The sequence below is a fragment of the Drosophila biarmipes genome, chromosome 2L, assembly GCF_025231255.1.
Source record: "Drosophila biarmipes strain raj3 chromosome 2L, RU_DBia_V1.1, whole genome shotgun sequence".
Taxonomy (NCBI): domain Eukaryota; kingdom Metazoa; phylum Arthropoda; class Insecta; order Diptera; family Drosophilidae; genus Drosophila; species Drosophila biarmipes.
This window is the reverse complement of record NC_066612.1, coordinates 8,635,080-8,652,287: the sequence shown is the minus strand read 5'-3', so window position 1 is coordinate 8,652,287 and position 17,208 is coordinate 8,635,080. Positions and strand designations below refer to the sequence as shown.

General features: G+C 38.1%; 1 protein-coding gene and 1 long non-coding RNA gene across 9 annotated transcripts in view; one reads left to right on the top strand and one right to left on the bottom strand.

Moving 5' to 3' along the window:
* LOC108032368 (tyrosine-protein phosphatase Lar) overlaps positions 1-17,208 on the bottom strand; it is a 124,091-nt gene that overhangs the window by 102,843 nt on the left and 4,040 nt on the right. For all 8 annotated transcript variants that reach the window (XM_017106182.3, XM_017106184.3, XM_017106188.3 and 5 more), the window contains exon 2: positions 4,650-4,720. The gene's annotated coding sequence lies outside the window, so the exon portion shown is untranslated. The remainder of the gene's footprint in view (positions 1-4,649; positions 4,721-17,208) is intronic.
* On the top strand, positions 74-4,932 carry LOC108032373 (uncharacterized). Its single transcript, XR_001768609.3, has 3 exons — positions 74-756; positions 1,773-1,839; positions 4,816-4,932. It is a non-coding gene; the product is annotated as an uncharacterized LOC108032373 (long non-coding RNA).

Here is a 17,208-nt window from a genome sequence, read left to right as displayed (position 1 = left end):
GAGAAACGAGCGCCAGGACGCACGAAAGACCCGCCATTGACTTTGACCGTCGTTCGCCAGTCGTCAGTTTCAACTGGAGCGGCGGGCAGTGAGCAGAAGTCGGCTGACAGGACGCATCGGCAGGACACTTCGCAGGCAGGCGAATCGGAGCAGTTGAGGCAGGGAAAAAAGCGAGAAATAGCCTGTGCTAATTTCGACTGGGTAGCATACTTTTTGGCGCGCACTCCTGCCTTAATCCCGCCGTCTAAGTGAATGTGAAATGTGACAAGCCCAGTGACAGTTAGCCAAAGCCAACAAAAATGGAGATTTGAGATTGGGCAGGAGAACGAGAAAGCAACCAAAACAGATGGAAACAACTTGCAGATGCTGTGCGGTTCGAGGCCCCAGGAGACATTTAACATAATAAAAGCGAACGTGTGCGGCATTTTGGTGTTGCCTTTTGGCCAAGTTAACTCCTGTTTGTGTGTGGGTTTGTTTAATGCTAATATCGCAGACACTCGCCCACGCACACACTCACACAGAAACTTACAAACAAACAATATTGCAAATGTGTGTGCGTCAGGCAGTTGGCAAAAGTGTCGTAAATCGTTTAGACAGCGCAACGTGGCCCAGAAAAAAAAAAATGGAGAAAGGAGGAAGAGGGCCAAAAACGATATGTAAACGACACAGTAGTCGCCGTGGGAAAAACTCGGAAAACACCCAAACAAAAAGCCAGGAAAATGGAGGATCTGCCGATGAAGTGCATTTGTTGCTCATGTGAGTATCCAGCCAAAAATAAATTATCTTTGCGCCCCCTTTTTATTTTGTTTATTTTTATGCGGCTGTAATGTGAAAGAATTGGGGAGGTGTCGGAGTGGTGTAATAAATTTTTATGTGCTATTTCCTTTGTGTGCGAGTGCGTTTGCTAATAATGCCACCAAAATAAAGGGGCCACGGGACAGTCCATAAAATGCCACATCACAATAAATGCAATTAGAGAGCGATAAACATAAAAATCAAACAGATTAATTTGTTAAAGTGCAACATAAATTGTTTAGTACAAAATGATGTCTCAAAATGCCTTAGAAATCACTTGAAGAGTGTCCAAAAGTAGGCAACGGAATATGGAATCAAGAAATGCACGAATTCTTAGCATACTTTTAGTCAGTTTTTTTTAATTCTAGATATTTCTATTACACAACCTTTTACCAATTACAATTTACAACGAGTCCGAATTCCCAACAGAAACATAAAAAGTGAATTTCCGTTTGTTTTTACATGTGAATTTACTTGTGAAACATGACATACAAAAATGGAATTTAATTGTTTTGGGCCTACCTATTGTCTGCCTCTACTATTGACTTTTACCATTTATTAGGATTAAGAACTATGCCAATTCAATTGGCATATTCATACATATTTGCATGGGAAATATTCAGCAAAAAGTAAACTCAAATTCCAGATGAAAATGTTCGATATCAAATTCATTTGCATAAATGTTCAGAAAAACCCAAAACAAGAAAAAAAATTGACAATTGCATTTGTATCCCATTTTAGACCTAAAAAGATCAAAATGCAAATGGAAAAAAGTTCTCCGTTATCAATTGCAAACAAAATTAGGCAAATGGAAAAGCAAACAGCATTAGCCTTGTCATAAATTCACCAAAGAAATCGAGGAAAAAACGAGATAAATGTCAAAATGGGACTTTTTTATCCTTTGCAATTAAAACCACATTTTTCCCTTCTTTAACAGTTTTCTTAAACAAAAAATATTTTTCTTTTTCTATTTTCAGAACTGGCGAACATTTTAAAATGATGAGTTATTGATCTCGCTGTTTGCTTATACATTTTGTATAAAAAGTAAGTATATTTGTACTCATGTTAATTTGGCTATTATAAAAACAATATTAGCAAACAATATTTTTGTTTAACTACAACGGAACAATACTGCTCCAAATTTGTCTAAAAAATTAATTTTATCATCTGACAATTTTTAAATGTTTGATTTTTAAAATGGAAGACAAATTACACAATACTCCTTGGGGCGTAGACAACTTATCCTTAGAAAAATATAGTTTTAGAATTTTATTGCAAGTTAAAATAGTTTTTTTAAGGAAAATTAAGGAAATTTTTAAAATAAGCAATTTTAGTATAAGCGATATATGGATTATTTCTATATTTAAAAAACGTTATAATTTAAAAGTCATTTTACTCTTAAAAGGCACAGAGGTTTTTCTTAAATAGGTAACATAATACCCCGATTTAAAGTGTTTTTCAATTATGTATGACTTGGTGCGAACTAAACACTAAAAAGCTTCCCAGATAACCCCTTCTGGCACCCAAGCTCTTGAGTCCTTCACTTCGCCGAACATAATCCTCAACAATCTGTCACAAAGTGTGTGTGAGCCAAATTGTTCGCTGATAAATCGTAAAAAAATGACAAGGAGCACACAAAATAGAGGGGAACGTGCGTAGTAGTGAACGCAACAAGCAAATGCACTCAAAAAGTGGAATCTATAAAAATTCCAAACAAGAGGACGTGTCCATTGATGAAATATGCGGCAAACAAAGAAACTTTTCGTACATTTTTTGTTTACGATCAAAGAGTAAAGTAGCGGGGAAGTATTCATAAAAGAGGGGGCAAGAGTTCGCTTTAGTTTGGCAGGGAAAAGGAGAAAGGACACTGTGCAGCAGGCACGTAGATATCCTGCTTGCTACATTTCATTGCATACTTTTACGCGTCTCTTTAGTATTAATTTGCAAAGGCAACCCGCATCCAGGTGAAAACGGATCGTGGGCCTCATTATGCATGCTTGTCCGCACGTAACCCTGCATTTCCAAACCTCGCCTCGAGAAAATCTTCTTCAAAAAAAGAACAGATGCCCACACACACCGAACAGTTTTTGGTTCTGTTTCTGCTAACTTTTACCAATTTCATTTTCAATTGACTGTCGACCAGAACACGCAGACGGGCTCGGCTAACCACCAGCAATTGAGCGTATGAAACGCCAGAAAGGAACTGGGCTGGGGCCCTCACAAAAAGTTTCCACCGGGCCAGGACACCAGAAACACCCGTACACACACACAGAAGGACACGCGGCCACGCACAAAGAGATATCAGCAGAGATACAAAGCTTCCTTCCCCCTTTTTCTCTCGTCGTTTTTTTTTTTCTTGTTTTTCTCAAGAATCCTTTTCTTTCATTTCAATTTCGATGCCAGCAAAGTTGCCTTCTGTATTATACTACTTATTTTATTTCAAGCGGAAGGAACGTGTGTGCCTGGTGCAAGCCAAACCAATTTTATCCTTATCCCTTAGAAAGTTTTCTGCGAAATTACGCCACGCACAATTCATTTGCAAATAGGAACAGTTTAATTTGTTGCTTTTGTGTGTGTCCGTATGGGGGAGTGTGTGGTCTATGACAAGGATATCCCTGACCGGTTTGCAAAGTTTTTGAAAGCACCCGCATGCGATGGAGACAACACTGGCGCACAAAAGCCTTCTTTATGGGGAATATTGCATTAAACGAGCCGGCCCACAATCAAATCAGTTCGATTGGGGCATGGGGTCCGGGTCCTTCCCTTCCGCATGCCTTCCCTTTCGCATGCCTTCCCTTTCTCATACCCTTCCTGCTTACCAAGCGCAGTAATTAAGCCAGGATACATCGTCCATTTCTGAACTGATCCAAATCACTCTGGTCCTGGCCCCCCCATCAATCCCCGGGTACTTTGAGTGAAAGGCAAATATTCTTGGGCAACTGTTTACTGCATTCATTCCATAGTTGTCAGAAGTCTAGACACTTGCAAAGCTTTCTCAAGCTTGCCTTGGCACGTATGCCAATTGATAATCGAAAAAAGAGTAGGGATAGCAAAAACTGAACTCCTTGGGCAGAGCTCAGGGTGTGCTAAGTTGTTGACCGGATTTGACAAGCTCTGACAAATGAGCAAGAGATGGAAATGTGATAGCCAGGGGAAAACTTTTGCATGACCAATATATTGGAAAATGCTAATGTTTCTTTTTTCATTTCTTGATTATTGAAAGGGTTATTCTGGTCTTTGGGGATTAATGTCTTACCGACTTACACAAAAAGTTAAAGAGATGCGTAAAAGTTTGTTATAAAGCTTTTTGAAGTTTTTTTTTCAATTTGTTATCATACATTTAGGTAAATACAGCCTATACATAATATTATGGAATTTGATATTAATAGCACCAAGCCGAAAAAATATACATTTATAGGGAAGAAAGATCATGTGCTAAGGGAAAAATATTAGAAATTTAAATCCATCTTCATAAGTTTTATTTATTTTTTATATTCATCATTAAAACTTATTTCCCCTAATGACGAACAATTTATTTTGAAGTTCTCCCTTTTTCAATCTAATTCTTTTTATTGCAACATATTTGGTTATTTTATAATTTCAATATTGTTCATTTTTTAATTCTAAGGAACGTCAAAAGCCCTTCTATTAATTAAGTAAATGTTCGTTTAAATATTTCAACAGGAAGGTCAGAATAAAAAATATGTCCTTTTCTGAAAATGTTCATATGTTTAAGTTATTTTATATTTTTGAATAACTGCATATCTCTTATGTTTATAAATAATGTTCATATTTTCTTAAGAGTTCTTTAAACATTAGTTTTAGATTAAGCAAACTGAACACAAAGTACTCACGTGTTGAAACATGGCCATCATTTCAATGTTGTTGTCGACTTCTACAGAAATTGTCGGTTTGTTTGCATCACCTATAAATAAAAGATATAAAAAAATACATTTTATTAAGTGTAAAATAAACGTTTGGTCTAATTTTATAAACGTTTTTATTCCCTCTTTATTGCAGATACTTCCAAAATGATGATGATGTGTGGCCCATCAATATTGTGATATTATACATATAGCCATAAATAAAGCAATTTTGTTGAAGAAAGAAAATAAAATATACAGTCTATAAAAAATATACCTACTGCTGAATTTTATTTCTCGGTAAAAGGGGGAGGAGCTTAGCCAAGGTGTACAACGTTTAGGTGTCACAAAATGATTGTTATTATACGCTCTTATTATTATGATTATTATTGTTATCAAAGCCAATGTCAAGCCACCGCAGAGAAAAAACAGGAACAAGAACAATAGTCAAGGAGCTCGGCAGGACGAAATCAAAAGCCAAGAACATTGTCAGGCGGCAAAAAATGGAATGGAAACGTGCCCGGCATAAGGAGCCCACCCAGCATTTCATGTTGGTCTCAAAAATTTATGTATTGTTTGTTTATTTGCTTATGCAGTGCTTTTCTCCTGCTCAAGGACCTCACACATACTCCACAAACACACACACACAGTGTTACTTTCTGCCAGGCAGTTTCTCATGCAAATTTATACACCTTCACCGGCTGCCATAATAAATATTGCCGAAAAATATATCTGGTTTCAGCGCCTTTTGTCTACTTTACGCTCCGTGCGCTCCTTTAGATCCTTTAGCTACTTTTGCTTCTGCCCGTTGTCGCCTTGTCACGTGTCGGCATCATTACCACACGTACCGGAATTATTTATATCAGAAATATATATCGTTTATAAGCCCAGCAATTGCTAGCACCCCACATCGTGGCCTAGAACAAACGAATTCCGAATGCCCTTTGGGTCCCTAACTGTGACAGATTAGGGGACATTTAAAGAAGTCCCTGGCGAAAAGTATGGGGGGAGAAAAATTTAAATCACCAGTAAATGTTCGCCACGAGCAGAGCTAATTGTTCAATATTTGTGGCCGAAAAGCAGCTGGCACTTTGAGCCTCCTTTGGGAAATGTGTGGGTGAATTTACGACACATACTCCCGCCTAAAACTGGGAAACAAAACATGCCAAGCATGTCGAGCCCAATCGCCCTGAAAGCAGAGGATACTCCGTTCCACTTGCCTCCCCATACATGCCACCACACAGGACCCCCCCCATAAGCCCCATCCATATGTCCGCTTCCCCATAAGCGTCACAGTTAATTTGTTGACAGCTTTGCTGGAAAAGCGGGCTGGGAGCCAAGAAGGAAGCGGAAACGTTGGGAGGTACAATATGGCTGCAGGACACATTGCCGGACAACTGGACAGCGGGACAGGCAGACAAATGTCCGTTCTCCGCTGGGACTACAAGACATGGAGCCATGTAAAGTGTGCAAATGACCAAAGAGAAAAGCCTGAGAAATATCAGGGCACAAAATTCTAATTAGTGGGGTGGGCAGAGGACGGACAATGTTCGACATTCCATATAGGTTTGTGGGCGGCAGATGGACAGAAGTGATAAACCGGATAGAAAATGCAAAAGTTTAAAGGCGGCAAAAGGGCATTGGTACAAATAAAATATAAGATACAATGCCCACACATAAGAGAGAGATTTTTAAATACATTTCAAGTCGAAACTTTAAAGCCCAGACTAAATTTTTTAATAGATTTCATAGTTCTACTTTTAACATGCCTTCTTTAAGCATGATTACAAACCTAAAGTTAAAAAATTACTTCTTTTTTATTATTATGTTTACCTTTAAAAATGGAAAACAACGAAATAACATAACCCTCCTACAAAGTAATACAAAATATAGTTTTCTTTTTCATTATTTTCTGATTTGATTATCAATTTCTTCGTAACCGAAACCTTATTTATTTATACTTCATTTCTGTAAATACAATTTGTGGAGTTTCATTTTCATTTGCCATTCGTTGTAAGAAGGTCTAGTCAGTCAGTTCCGTTTACTGTAATGTCAAATGCCAGCCATCAACGTCGCCATCGTCAACTAATTGGGTTTTCGGCTCCTTCCACGAAAACAAAAAATATTGGCGCACACTTTTTGATGGAGCCTGAGCAGCACAAGGAAGTGGGAATGCCAGGAGGTGAAGATATAAGAAGGAAAGGTGAAAAAAGATTAAATTTCCTCGTTACGACTTTCATCTGGGCTGAAAATAAGAAACCGAAAATTGCGACAAAAATGAAAATAAATATTGAATTATTGATATACAATATCTCAAACGAGTATTGAGTGCCACCAAACGAAGTGTCAAGTTTTTTTATTTGGGGGTGTTTTTTGTAAATAAAAGTGACACAAAAAAAACCTTATATATAAGTGGGTTCTTATTTATAATTCAGCTGACAGTTTGCGCTCTACAAACCCAAAGGTATGATGTATTAAAAATGTGAGACTTTTGACTTTAAGTGCCTTAGGCTCGATTGATTTTTTGTTTGATTGAGTGCATTGTCTTGTTATAAAGAAAAGGGAGTTTGGCTTCCTGTTATATTTTAAATCCTATATTTTTCAGGGATACTTGAGTGATGAAATATTTTAAAAATTAATGGACGAGAAGATAAAGGTTAAAGTGTATTATACTTTTATAATAGAAGCTATAAACAATTAAGTATTACTGTAAGTTTGATAAATTTGACATACAACACAGCATTTACTTATAACTTTCCTCGCCTTTTTCGTAGAGTATATTTTTAAAACGTTTGTTAATCTCTTGAAATTCCAGGGAATTCATTTTCTGGAGGATATAGTACATTTTTCTCCCCTCGCTCAGCTTATTGTCAACGCAAATATTTGTTTATTTATTTCACTTTTTGTAAGGCACAGGCAAGTCCACCGTTTGCAACCCTCCAACACGGCTCAGCATGGGCCCGGGCTTATTTATTTTTACGATGAGTGCGCTTTTTCTACCTTCACGTTTTATTTTTTTCACTTTTTCGGTGAGGAGGCCCGCAACAATATTTTGCATGTTTGCATACAAAATATCATATTTGCAGAGATTGTTTCATTAAAAAAAAGCAGGTGCCGCTGCTGTGCACATATTTCATCTGCCTACTTGCCAGCGCTGAAGGCTGCCTATCCCGTAGTACGTGTTTAGCTTTGGCACCTTCTCGCCCCCAACCGCCCACACATGCGTGAGCCATAAAATGGTCATATTACCAAAATAGCAGTAAGTGCTACGCCGAGGAAATTGGTTTCCCCACGCACCGAACATGGTCGGTTGGTAGTTGGGATAGGTGTATGTATATGATGGGGTAGTCAAAAGGGAAATGGCTGCTAGTTTTGTATGCTGAACAGGTGGACTTCACTGGTAAACTCGTAAAAGTTTCACCGATTTCTGTTGTATATTGCCGTGTGGCTCAATGCATTGGAAAGGCATAAAGCCTAAGGGTATGCCAGCGTTTAAGCCATAAAATGACTGAAGCAAATGTATGGTGCCAAGGATTTTGATAAAGAAAAGACTACTACAAGGGCTAGCCCCAACTAAACCTACAAAATAATCACCTATGATATCCTTTTTTCAGTATTAAGCCTCTTTTATAAAAAGAACTAATGACAAGTATTATGGCTTTCCAATCCCTTCCCTCTCTCATTAAAATTGCCTGCAAACTTGGTTTTCCTCAAAGGACTGCCATCTTCTGTTCCATCTGAATATAAGTTAAAACACTTCCGGTTTCCTGGCACTTACTCTTGCCTTCACTTAAGATGTCAACAGCTAACCACTCGCAGCTGAACCCAGAAAAACACAATGTTAGTCAATTATTTCGTTGACAGTGAGCACATAAAAATACAAATAGATGACACCCAGCGACAAGGAGGCGTAGAAAAGGTAGCAAAAAAGGAAGAAAATCCAGGGGAAGAAAGGACTTGTAATGGGTTCGAGGCATTCGAAGCCGTGTCCTAGTTCCACTAGCAGACAGACAGCGATTTGTCGGAACTTTTTCTCTAATCTATATTTCGTTGTTCACTTGCTGCTCTCTGCGCCTACGAAACGGTATGCCATGGTTTGCCATGAAATGGGGGACAAAGGACGCACGCCTTTATCGGAGATTAAGTGCGATGACATCGTTATACTCATAGACACACGGTCAAAGTCCCAGCCTTCGTTAGTTATATTGTGTTGAAATGTGCTTACAGGACATTAATTTCTTGCACCTGGCATTAAGATAATTGTTGCCTTTTGTTTAGCGATGGCTACGGCAGATAATCAAGTCGTAATTTGGCAATGTGTTGCCGGGCCTCTTGATAGCCTAGTACAATGTGCTTCGGGATGGCCGGACAGTTGAAAGGGACGCATAGTGGACGATGCAAATCAATCAGATCCTTGCGAGCTTCAAGGACTTTAAGTTAGGCACTGTAGGAATAGTTTTGGATTAAAATCGCATTACTCATACACAAAACTAATATTTTAATAAGTAATTATGGTATTATAATCAATTTAACGATTAATTACACAGAAAAACAAATACGGATAGTTACAAAAAATAGCTTTCAAACCTAAAAAACAACTAATAGTAAAACAACGAACTTCATTTTATTATGTTACATATATTTAATGTTTGAAAAACCCCAAAAATGTCGATTTCACCCCTGTTAAAATATTTTTGTACCTTCACAGGTAATTCACTTTGCTATTATCCACTTCGCAAAATCATCCAAGCCAACCAAAAATTAATAATAAGAAATCATTACGACGCTTATGGCTTTGGCAAATGTAATGCGACAAAATCAGCTTTTAATGGGATGGAATTTGAGAGCAGGCTGTCAATCGCTTTGAACTTTGAAAGGTCACAAAGACGACACCCACACACATGGTGGAGTGGAGGGAAAGCAATTTGGCGTAATTTAATAACAAAATAATAGGAAGCAATGACTTAAAAAGGCTGAAACAAAAGCATGGAGAACAATGTGAGGGTTGCGTGTGCGCTGTCATGAAATGAAATCATAAATAATGTGGCCCACTTTTAAGCACTTCTTGTCATCTGCGCCAATTCGGTTGGACGAGTGGCGATTTAATTTGCCTGATGTTGGCTGTTATATATTTTTTTATTACATGTATATATATATTTTTTAGACGTTGGTAAGTCAACGCAGGAACGACAAATGCCTGAAAGCCGCCTACGCGCTTTCCCTGGGTTTGCTTAGTAATTGCTTATGAAATATGCATAGGTCGCCGCTTCTTCGTCATCTCTCTCTTTGCAGTTAGCAGAAGACACGCACCCTTTCAGCCGGAAATCTTTTGGGCCCCTCCTGACAGCCTTTTGCGGTTCAGTCTTTTTCCCTTCTTTTTTATACAAGATTTCTATATACCTAAATATATTGGGGAGTTGGACCAGCCTAGCATGACATAGCCACTTAGCGGCTACATTAATGGCAGTGCCAAATGACTCTATCTGCTGCTGAGTGTGTGTGCGTTAGCCGTAACTGAGCGTGTAGCGGTAAATAAACTAATACCAACATTTTGCAGACGAAATGTTTTAGGCATAAAAGTGTAGCCGTCTTTCCTGCGTATGAAGATGTTACATTTGCCCTATCCAAAACTCCTGCACCGAGAAAAAAAGCCTGCAATTAAGAAAATGTTCCTTAGATACGAACGTTTGGTCAAAGAAATGAGTAAAGACCGAATGTTCTTAAATTAGGAACAAAGGGTCTCAAGTCTATAATAACTGTTTTTTTTGTATTTTAAATTATTTTATACATTTTTATTTTTAATTTTACACTTTAAAGTTGTAAAAAGTGATTATTATGAACCGCTACACTGCGGGAATATAAAGTTCTTCAGAGACGTTGTAAAAATTAAAAGGTTTGCAGACTGCCAGTTTGTGTACTCGATCTCCTTGTTGGGCTTTCCTAAGGAAATACATTTTTAAATCAAGGTCTTAACCTCTCCCCAAAAACTTTTACTCAATAAGAACGTTTGCTTTGATTTAGGGAACAACATTTGAGAAGAAAACATTCTAGAATAAGAATTGGTTCCGCAAGCTTAGACTGTATTTCTTCCCTCAGTGTGTAAATATGTATCTTTGTTTGTCGCTCTTCGTCCACCGACTGCATCATGAATATTTAATCCTGACATGTACAAAGTATGCTACATATATACGAAAGCCTGTAACTGTACATCGACAACATTTTGGGGGGAGGAAAAGCGCAGGAAAAATTACAAACGTAACAAGAAAGTTTCGCTTTCTTTCCCCTTCCTAACCAAGCGGGGCAATAGAGATCTTTCAAACTTCTTCCTTCAAAACGTTAAACACATGTTCGATGTTTTACCGAAAAATAAAATAACTGAGACCATATTTGATTCGAAATGTAAGCCCTTACATATGATATTTTGGGAAGCATTTTCAAAGTTCAGAAATTGTATATTGTGAAGCAGTGAAATTTCTGTCCTCATTAAAATTTTGTACAACCGATATTTGATTTTGAATTTGCCATTTTCGCAGATAATTACAGCCCAAACTAACCCAACACGCCAAAAAACTTTATTCTGCACAAAATCGTCGGGTGTCAGTCATAATTATCCAATCCATACCTAATTCCGCTACGCATTCCCTGGGTGATATATTAGACATACGATACCATTGGCCAAAACCACAATTATAAGTGCCCAAAATCATCAAACTAAATTATGTGAATCGCTTCGGTTGGACGTGGAACTTCCAAAACTCCAACTAGCACACACTCGCAAAGCAATTTATACGTCACACAAACACTAAGACAACAGAACAATTTAACGCTTTAATGATAATGATGTATGAACAAGGCAAGGACAACAAACAGAGGAGAAAGTTGCGCGGGTGTGTGTTAGCCATGTTATTCCCGTTGCCTATAAACGGACTTTTTGGCGGTGCCGGGGGGGAAACGAAGGGCGAAGAAGAGGTGAACCATCGCTTAACAAGCTAATGTGCTTTTAATGGTTCCGCTGGTTGCGTTGCTTTTTCGGCCCCCAGCCTGATTATGCCGCCAAGAAACACAAGTAAAATACACAAATAATTAAAATTAATTATCTTGCAATTAGTTTACGATTTACTCATTAGGCGAAAGGTTGAAACGTGGCCGGCGAAGCCCAGAAAAGTATGCAGCACCTTTGTTTGTTTACCTCATTCCCGCTAGCACACACACACATAAGCAATCTGCCAGGACACAAAGGATGCATGTATGTATGTAGGATAATGGCTATGACAATATAATTATGAAATTAGTGCTCTAACATTTCAATTGAGTTGTTTATTTGATTTATGTGCAATTGCACAAGCAAATGGAATATGACGCCCACTTAGCATGCGCCCGAACATACGAACTAATGACATTTATTACGCATACGCCATGTTGACTCTGACATTTATACTCAGCAGGCGGTCGGCCTTCCTTTCATTGACATTTAACACAGTTCGCTTCGCTTCGTTTTTTTTTCGCCCATGATTTACGACTCAAAGTCTTGATTTAACCGATAGGCCAAGAGCACTAAATTGTTTCATTTTCACTTTTACGCACCCGCCTCCATGCCCCGTGTAATTTAAATGTATTCTGGCCAGGCTCCATGGTTGCCCGCCACGCCCCGCCCTGCCCTGCGCTGCGCTGCAAAGTAAAGTACTTAACCGTCTGCTTATTATTAAAAGGCAAAAGCTTAAGTGGCAAAGTCAAGCTAATTGAATTAGCCTGGCCCGAAACCCCGTTGCGCGTGGTGCGTGAAAAAAGCAGCAGCCAAACCCAGCCGGCAACAATAACAGCAGCGATAAAAAAGGCAACAAGAAACGCTAATGTTGATAAAGTGCCACCAACTCAAAAAAGATTTTACAATATTTTTGACAAAACGAAGAAAACGTCCACGGGAGATGATGATGGACAGCGACTGGCTTGTGTGGACTTAAAAATGCCCTAAAATTATTATTGTCAACTAAAAATATAATTAATTCATGCTTCAAAAGTTGAATATCTTGTTTTCTCTCTAGAAAATATGGAACAATTTAAATTAAAGTTCTTAATTAACTTGCAAACAAACAACAATTATGAAAGGAATAAAAGAAAGAAAAAGGAACAGTCGCTTGAATTTTTTCACATAGATATATTGAAAATTTATTAACTAACTAGAATAAAATAAAATTTATTTTTAAGGATTTAAATATACTTTCTATATGTAATACAACATGTATTAGGAAGTTAAAGAAATATTATAAAAATATTTTTAGTATACAAATCCACTAAATTTAATGGAAAATTCATAAATTAAGTAAATTATATTGATACCAAAAATTTTTTATAATCAACTTTCATTTCCTATATAAGTATGGACCTTTTACAGGATTATAAATTAATTTTTTTCTTAAACTTGTAAAGCATTTATTATTCGTCCTGATGATCAAATCTCGGCCTGACCTCTGACAGGCGGGATGTCTTGGGAGGATGCTCACGTAGCACCTTTTGCCAATAGCATTAAAAAGGGTTTTTTGACGCAACGCAACGGACAACACTCTGGACCGACCCAGACCCTAGCCAAACTTGGCTATCGGTTTACGCGCTATGCTTCGTTAAGTGCATTTTGAATTTTTAATGTTGAGCGCGGGCTTTGCAAGATGAAAGGGGCTGGCTGGCTGGAGGAGGCGACCCGAAGTCGCCTTGCTACAGCTTTTACCGTCTCCCCAGCGAGGTCCTGATTAATTCGCTTTATTAAAAAACCATACGCCAAGAAATGCGTAATACTTTTTAGCACTTGGCCGGGGCCAGCAGCTGCTCCACTCAGCAGTAACAACAAACAAGGCAAAATAATCAACACAAATTACACGGCGGGCATAAATATTCCAGGCTGTCTGGCAGCAGGGAGTGGGAAAAGGGGTAAGGACATTGGGGAATGGTGCACTGCTGCGGGTACGGGATATACATATACCCTTGGCCAATTAATTTTTAATATACGCTAAACATTGCAACAAATTTTTGCGAAAATTAAGCAGCGAAGCTTTAGTCAAGGGGCCAGGGAGTTTTGCTGAAGTTTGCCACTTATTATCTAGGGATAATCAAGGGGTATCAAGGGAGGTTCAGAATTTTCTAAAGTCTCAGTGCTGAAAGTGGACAAGGACTCAAAAAAATAAAACCCTAAAGGTTGAGTTTAATAAAAATGAATTTAAATACAAGCTAAACATTGGAGCTTTGCTTATGTTTTTTACTTGTTATCTAAGGATATTCAAGGGGTATCAAGAAAAGTTCAGAATCTTTCAAATTCCAAATATTTGTAGGTCTTAAAATAAAAGTTGAAAAACAGGTCTCGGTTTCCCTAACCACAATACATTTTATAATTTCATAAAAAAATTATTCCATAAAACGTTTTGCCACAAATACATTTAATACCTTTTTTGTCAGCATAAACACCAAGATAAACAGTTTTAAAAGGGTTTTAAGTGCGTTTAAGCATATTATAGCTCTGGCAACATCACCTTTTGAAAAAGTTAGATACAATCCCCTTTTGAAATAATCGCTTTGAGAACAAAACCTGCGCATTAAATAGTCGAGCCCACAGGCTGCACTTGTACTACATATTTTTCTTAAGCTTGCGGTTTCTTTTTCATGATTTGCAAAAGTGCCAACGGCAGTGTAAAGGATTTTAGACCAAGCCAGGGGGATTAATAAAAGGATTACGCAGCGGAAAATGCCAGCTGTGATGCTTCGAGAGTTGGCAATGCTAATGCGGATGCGGCTGAGGAAGTTGCTGGCTGGATGGGGCCTCCATGCTGCTCCTGCTGATGGCAATTTGTAGCAACACTCGTCTAGGATAACTATATGTGGGTGTGTGGGAGGAGTGCGCTGAGTGGGCCGAGTGGGGGGCGGCGCAGGAGGCACTTGCAGCAGGCTAATTGCGATACGGTTCGCCTTGGCTGCACCAGCATCAATGGGCTTTCGCCCGGCTCTGCCACAGCCACAGGCTGCAGTTTTTCGGTGGCCAGCCAGCTTTGCGTCTACGGGTTTTGTATGGTATGTCTGCTCTCCGAATATATGGCCGGTCATATATTAAAAATAATCCATTCGATATCTGTTTTAATACTTCAAATTTATAGCACTTGCTCCAAACAGAAGCAGCAAGAGCAGCCCCAACAGCAGCAGCAGCAGCAGCGGGCTACAATAACAGCAAACAACTCCCTGTGTCATTTTGAAGGGCTTTTAGCTTGGTATTTTATTGCTTAAAGGATGCGTCTGACCATCAACATGCGAGGGATGCTATCAAAATAGCATTTATTATTGCATAAATTCAGAGCTTAAACGGTGGCGTAGTCTCTGTGTGGTCTGAGTTGGTTTAAAATGCTGGAGAAGTTTTATTGAGTCAATATTTTGAAAAAAGAATTGCTTTTTTTATGAAAAAAAAATTAAATAATAATTTAGCATCGTCGGTAAGCAGCGTTCCATTAGATGGGCTTGGGGAACTGCTCTGCTCAGCCTCTGCCGGCACCCGTACAGCATACAACAGCAGTCTTCAGACACACATCATTGTATTCCTTAGCGACCACTGTTTTAAATTATAAATATAGTTAATAACTAATAAAAAAGCCATACTTTATTAAAATATAGTTAAGAAAAAATTCAAAGGTAGCTGTTTTAAATTAAAAATGTAGTTAGAAACCAAAAAAATACCAATTCATCAATAAAATATAGTAAATAAAAAAATCAAGAGTATATTATTTTTTTTTATTTTAATAATATTTGTAAATATATCTATCTCCTCAATCCTCACCAATCCACCCTCGCACTACATTCGCCGAGTTGTCATTTGTTATTTTTATGCCCATTTTAATAATGACATTTGTCTCGGCTTTCGCTGCGGTTACTTTTCTTACACACGCTCTCCATTTTTTTATGGATAATACCCGAGCGCTGATTTGCTTACAATTGACATAAACGACCATCGGCTGAGTTATGTCATAATTCAGTGGGGCTTAACGCACTCCCGCCCGCACGGAATGCGCCGTATATGGGATATATAGCATATGGCATAAGGCAATGCAGATAAGCCGCACTCAATCAGCATAAAAGTGTGCTATGCAAAATCATCGGGGAGCCAGGCAACAGGAGGAGCATCGTGGCAAGGAGCTCCAAGGCGACTGCCGTTAATCAAGGAGCCAACATCTGGGGGATATAGAACAAAGTCAGAGCAAATCTAAATTGGAACTCTCCCAACACGCACGCATTTAATTAAAGTAAAAGCTTTGCTTTTTTACTCATTTTCCATGGGGTAGCTTATTTTCCTGTTGGTGCGAAATGCAAATGCAAAAAAAAAACAGAGAACTTGCAAAAAATGTGACCGTCAGGGGATGCAAAGTCTGTCCGATTCTACAGTTGCAGTTGCACCGGGTAATAACGTGCAATTTATATGCGTGCCACCAGTTTTTTCTTTGCTCCACAAAAGCCTTGGCAGCGCAGTGCACTCTGAGGATTTGAAACAGGGGAATATCTACTTTTAACTCATTCATTAGCCTCGCAGCTGAGTGAGCAAGAGCATTTCACTTTGCGTTGCCACTAGTGAAGGGGAAATCTCTGTTCATTTCAATCATCAGGAATGAACCTTTAGGGGTAGGAAACTCAGGATGTATAGTTGTTCATTCCATCTCAAAGGGGGTGGATTATTCACTGGCATAAACTGTATAATAGTTGAAATGAACATTTAGGGGTATAGCCATCAGGATATATAACACTTGTTATACACTGTTTTATAGACCAAATGAAAATTTAGGGGTAGAACACAAAGGATGTATAACAGGTCCTTATTTCGACTTGCGGGTAGATTTTACTTTTTTATAAATAAGCATACGTTTTACACAGAATTTTGTTATAAACTGGAAGAGAAAATGTGTTAGAATACTTTTATATAACTTTGAAACCTATGACAGATTTTGTTTGGGTTATACAATGATGTGGAAGTACTTTTAGACAGAAAGGACATACAGGAAAGCTTTGCTATTGTAAAAGTTCGTATAACAATAAGTGCTACAATTCAGTATGACAACTTAAACAAAATAGCAAAGATTCTGACAGGAGTTCTTCACGACTTACAGAAAAAGCTTTGTTATTACAATTATTGATACAATACAGTATGACAAAGAGTCCTGATGTTATATGAATACGGGAAACACGGGAAAAGCTTTGTTCTTCAAAAAAATCGTATTACAATGAGTGCTACAATACAGTATGACAACTTGAACGCATAAATGGACTCTGACAGAATCCTAGTGTTATATAAAGCTTTATTTCAATTGAACACAAAATAAGCTCTCGTTTTGGAAACTCTACATAATGTGCTAAAAGTTTGATATAATTCTTTGGTGCTTTCCAGAATTCTTAACATTTATAGGACGTCTAAAACATAGAATTTAAAAGTAGTGCATTAATGTAACAGGACTGTAACGGAATGTTAGCTAGGCAAACAATAAAAACAAACAAACAACTTATTTCAAAAGAATAATATTAATACATCATTTTT